Below are 5,943 nucleotides of genomic sequence, written 5' to 3' on the forward strand. Positions count from 1 at the left end.
GGGTGATTTGATCATGTTCTGTTAGGAAAATCAATACATGCTGGCCTTTTAGTCAAACAGGAAAAGGTGTATCAGGATTCACTGACAGGTAGAAGTAGCCAGTCAGCTGAAAAAAGGTATATGCTTCTAAAAGTATAGATATAGATAATAACCTAAAATTTTCCCCCTCAGTTTCCCTAAAAACTGTTAAAGAAAAAAAAAATTAAAGGGTCAACCCTATAGTCTTGACTGAAATTAGAAGTGTAGGAGGAGAAGGGACTCCACTCAAAGGCTGCAGGTTTTAATGCTTGGCAAGAAACTGGGAATTTCTAATTGCTGGCAGCATTTCAGAGGAAACATTTGCTTTGTTACTAAATTACATGCATCTAGCGCACTGAAATTATCTACAAATATAATTCCTTTTTTTTAACAGCTTCAAAAATATAGCTGTCATGAAGCCACTCTGTTAAGACCCATGCATTTTTCTATTAATAGTTCACAATTATGACTCACAAAGGTACAGTCAACATACTGATATTAATTTATGTAATAAACTCTTCATCAAAACCAGTATTTTATGGACTTAATTGTACTGGAATTTTGTTCAGGTTTATGTCTTGCTTTGAAAAGGACATTAAGATAAATAGGCTGGTGGCTTTCCACACAGATTGTGTTCTCTTTTCTTTTTATTTAAATCATATATCTTACTTCCTTCCCCTCTTCTTGCATTTCCAAAGTGCTGGGCTCCTAGCAGCTGTAACTCAAACAGCCCTATTTGATCCTAAATATATCATTCTTATTCTGTGCAGTACACTCTGGAGCTCTAGTTGAGTTACACTTGCTGGACCAAATGTTAAAACCCTTTCCTGACTAGCACTGCTGAGAATTGCATTTATTAAGCCACTCTTACAGTCTGAAAAAAATGTCTTTCATTCCTTTTACAGATATGCCTGTAATAACATTTCTAGTTTGAACTATCACACCTTTTTTTTCTTCCTGCCTTTGAATAATTCAAAGAGCAGTTCTATGTCACAGACATTTCTTTTATGAAAAATCCTCTCTTAGGATTTTCCTGCTGAAGCTGAGAAGTTCAGCAACCAGACATAAACAATAGGTTATCTGCTGCTGTGGAATGTAACAGGTCTGCCTGGATTGGCCCAGTTTGGATGTTTGGAGTTGGTGACCAATCCAGAACTGAGATCTCTCGGACACAGTCCGAGAGAGCTGGTTTGTTATGATTCTTTACTTTTCTTAGGTAGCTAGCAGCTTCTGGAAACTCTCCGTTTTCTTTTTCTTTTAGTATACTTTAAATAGATGTTTATATCATAACGTAATAAATCAAGCCTTCTGATCATGGAGCCCATCTCGTCTCTTCCTTCACCCCAAAACCCTTGTGACCACTGTCAACAGTACTATATAGAAAGGCAGGACCTGTGGAGCTGTCCAGAGCAGAACTAAAATCTTGTGTAGTTTGCATGGGTTCTTGAAAAACCAAACCAAACATGATCTGGCTACATCTTTTGTCCAGCACTCATGGATGCCTTGTGCTACTAAACCAGGGAGAGCACCCGCTGGCTACTGAACAGTTTTGCTCGTGTTCCCATGACTCTGGAAGGTCTCAGTTCCAGATATCGCTACCTGCAGCTTTCCTGAGTTGTGCTCACACCACGTGTTGTGATGTGAAGAAATTCACCTTGTTGGGTTTGCTCCGCCTGTAAGTTTGATTCTCACTTTTCTCCTTACTTAGAAAATGTGTTGAGGTTTGGATATCTGTCATTGAGGACTCTCAAGGTCCCATGCTCAAAGCTAACCTGCAAAGGCTAATGAGGGGGTGAGGTATTTCTCTGAATAGACCTCTGGGCTTTTCACAGCCTGTGAAACAAAAGCATGCGGCTTCACTCATGTCTTGTTCAGAACTTCAGCAGAAGGTGGCTGAAGTGTTTCTTGGCTGTATCATCCTTGCTACAGCAGCAACAGAACCACTGAAAATGCCAAACATGGGGACCCAACCAACAAACAAGGGGAAGCCATCAATACAGGAAAGGCAAGAAACCCCTCTTCTCTTCTGGAGAACCCTCCCAGTGGTGAGGTCATCTGTTTTGAAGGAGCAGCTGAGAGCAGCTTCAATTACAGTAGTCATGGTCAATTCATGTACCCTGTTACAGGCTGCAGGGAAGAAGAGCTGCAAGTACACTTTCTGTGCCTATTACCCTGGGAAGTGTTCACATCTCCAGTCATAGACTGGCAGTTCAGACTAAAAAGTATCCATGCACTTGCTAAGTCTTCCTCCATGAATTTGCTTACTTCTCCTAGCCATGTCTTCTCCATACCTCCTGTTGCCCTTAGATCACTGCTTGAGCTCCATGTAACTCCTATGTGAGGTCCAGAATCACTTCAGGATTGATTTTAATATCTTACCTTCTGAGCCGCTTTCTTCAGACCCTTTTGCTCTGTTCTAATCCACATCCTGCAGAAATACAGGCATGTGGGACAGCACATTAAAACACCAAAGAGGGAAGACAACAAAAATAGATTTTACTTTCATTTTTCCCTTTTCCCCCCTTCCATTAGCATGGATAGAAACTATATGGAGCTGAACGGATGTTTATAAAATTGGTAATTAACATGTAACATACCAAGTGTTTTAGAACTTATTTATCCCAAGCCAGCATTGGAGCTGGTACATCCTAGAAAGGGAAGACTGCAGCCAGTGAAGGATTCATACTGAAGCATAGAGAGGCAGAGAGAAATCACCAGATTCTGACTTCACAACCGCCCACTCTGCTCATTGCCTCAATGATGGCACTGAGCATGACCTGTGGTGATAACAAGAGAGGGGAGTCTGGAGTGAAGTTGAACCTGGAAAAGGGGAGGGGTGTTTTTTCCCTAAGCATTCTAATGTTTGTCTTTTTTTTACGTTTCCCAATACCTAAATCTGTAATTAAATACGAATGCTAATTGGCAATAAATTAAGTTAAATTTCCTTACTCAAGTCTCTTTTGCCCATGACAGTGCATGAGAAGTGATTTCCCTATCTTTATCATAGCCTAAAATTTTCTTGGTCCTCCTCTTCCTGGTTTTGTCTCCATCCTGCTGCTGTGGGAGTGAGTGAGTGAGTGAGTGAGTGAGTGAGTGAGTGAGTGAGTGAGTGAGTGAGTGAGTGAGTGAGTGAGTGAGTACCTGTGTGGGTACTTGGCTGTTGGCTGGGTGGAATCCACCACTGCAGGCAAGTGTGACAACCAAAGATTTGCCAGGAGAACAGAGCTTATTGAACTGCATTTTCTGATGCTTGGAAGACATCTAAATGACAGCTAAAGAATGCCTTCATAGCTAAATGCTGTATTTGTTATCTGAAGCTCTAAAGATGTCAATTTTCAATATTTTTAAGATCACAGAATAGCTTGGGTTGCACAAGTTTAGTTAACTTAGTTGCCTCCCCATTTCAATAAAGCCTTGAACTATGGCCAAAAGCTTCACTAAGAGAGGAAGCTGTTTTGGTTAATTGGCTTCCCAAGGCATTTAACCTCAGAATTATGCAAAACTGGGGTATGTCAGAAGATGAAAGCATCTGGGACCCATTCTATTTCTTTCATGCTTTTCATTTTTCCCTCCCAGCAGCACTGTTCAACACACACAGCTTCCAGCAATGTTCCAGCCACCCTCCTCACTCATTGGCTATGGCTGACACAGAGCTGACCCAAAGCTCTGTGGTTCATCAAGAGACGTGCAAATCAGCCAAGCCCCAGGGAGAAAAGTGTTCTGCGTTTATCTCCTGTCCCCCCAGGTACACCACATCCTGCCTCTGAGGCATGTGGGTCTCCTTGGATATTTTCTGACAAATCTTTCAAAACGCCTCTGCAAGGCTCCCTGCTCCATACCTGGACAAAATCAGGGTTGCACTAACACCACAGAAGATGCTGTGAATACAAATGTCACTCAGTGAGGCAGAAGCAACCCCCCAGCCCAGCAACCATGCCAGGCTCCTCTACAAAATAATTTCAAGGGACCATTACAGAGTTATATCCCACCCTCTGACAAAAGCAGACCCAAAATGAGAGTTCCTCTCCTGCCAGGGAAGCCTTCAAGCACCCTGAAATCCTCACAAAAGAAGAGGGAGAGACCAGGTCTTCTGTGGCACCAAAATTCCAGCTTTACATTTTCATGAAAATCAGGAGCTTTTCATAAAAATGAAGCCCCCAAAAAACATCTGTGCTGTAATAGTACTAACATAAAAGGGGCTAAGGTGGGACTATTGTAATATTGATGAAATGTAAAGAAACAGTGAAATCCAAATCCTAGGGGGAAAAAAAAAACTGGGTCTTTTCTATGCTTTGACTGGACAAATCTTTCTTCTGGTCAACTGAACCATTTTGAATTCATACATATGCCTTAAATCTGTGCTTTACACAAGTTTAAAACTGCATTTGAAAACTATTTCCTAGACATTGAACTCAACACTCTGAGCCTAAGCAGGAGAAGTTGGCAGCAAAAAAAACCCACACTGAGCAATTTTTAATTAGCTTCAACTTAGTAGCCACAAACTAGACAAGAATCAATTTCAGTGTTAGAGCTGAAGAATGAGGACTGACAGTATATCTTTTGGAGTTAAAGTGAAATATTGGATGTGGTTCATACATTTTTTGAGATGCAGTTTGTTAAAAAGATGACATTCAAACTGCAAGACTTTTTACCCCGTTATAATAAAATATACACTTTTCTTCAGCTGCTCTGTTAAACTCTTAACACACATTTTCAGGTTTGGGGGAAAATCCAAATCCAAATCCAACGCTGAGGCTTCAGTACGGTTTCTTCTTCTTGCTAAACTAAAAATAGTAAATAAGTACCACATCCTGACTTTAGCTGCCTACAACCCTGCTTTTAAAAATATTGGTAATGACTGTGTGCTTCTGGATTTGAACAGAAATTTGTCTCTGACACTGACTGGAAAATATCCTGCAGCTCCTGTCACTTACATAGGTAACAGTTTGTTTCAGATGCACTTTATTGAGGATGATTTTATTTTTTTATGGATTTTTCTTACATACACACATCCCCAAGTATATATACATATACATACATATATATATATATGTATATGTATATATGTATATATACTTGGGGATATATATATACACACATACAAACACACATGGTTAAAACTCAGTGCAACCCCAAACCTGTCTCAGTGTTTCTTATGAGCCTCTCTGCATTTATGTCTAAGACTTGTGATTATCCTCACCTGAAGCTCCTCTATTTTCACCTCCCATTTCTGTTCCTGGCATGATTTGGCTGGCACCTCTGACACCTGGTAAGCCAGCAGATCTGTTTCTGTATGTCCTTTCCAGATTCTTGGGACAACATTAATCTCACCTAACTTCAAGTATCTAGAGCAGAGAGATTTACGCTGATCACTGCCAACTCCCACTACAGTCAGTGAAGAGAACCAGTCCCTTCTAGAGACCCACCCCTCTGGCTGTCCATGTGCCCCTGCCTTCCACTGACAAGGCAGAGAGCCCTTTCTTAGGTGACCTGGTTCAGATGCAAATATCCAAACTGGCGAGGTATACTCCACTGTCTGTTTTAGATTTTTATTAATTCCCTGCTGTTAATATGCTCAAGATCACAAAAATGTACATTTTCACAAGTTATCACTTTCAGCTGGGACACTTTTGTATTCCTAAACACAAATAATATGCAAATCATTAAAAAGCCCACTACAAAAATACATACTTTTTATGGTATGCCTGTTTGTTCCAAAACAAGAATAAAATACAGACAAGTTTATTGATAACTGTCAATGTTACTGTTGATGCAAAATAGATAATAATACTCTACACTTAAGTATTATAACTTTTCCCCATGCAGAGCAGAACCAAATCTAAAATAAGAAAATTATTTCATTCAGTGAAAAAACTTTCTTTTAATAAATAAAAGTACTTGCTATGCAGGTTTTGATGAGATGAA

Source organism: Camarhynchus parvulus, chromosome 2, assembly GCF_901933205.1.
Source record: "Camarhynchus parvulus chromosome 2, STF_HiC, whole genome shotgun sequence".
In the NCBI taxonomy this organism is placed as follows: domain Eukaryota; kingdom Metazoa; phylum Chordata; class Aves; order Passeriformes; family Thraupidae; genus Camarhynchus; species Camarhynchus parvulus.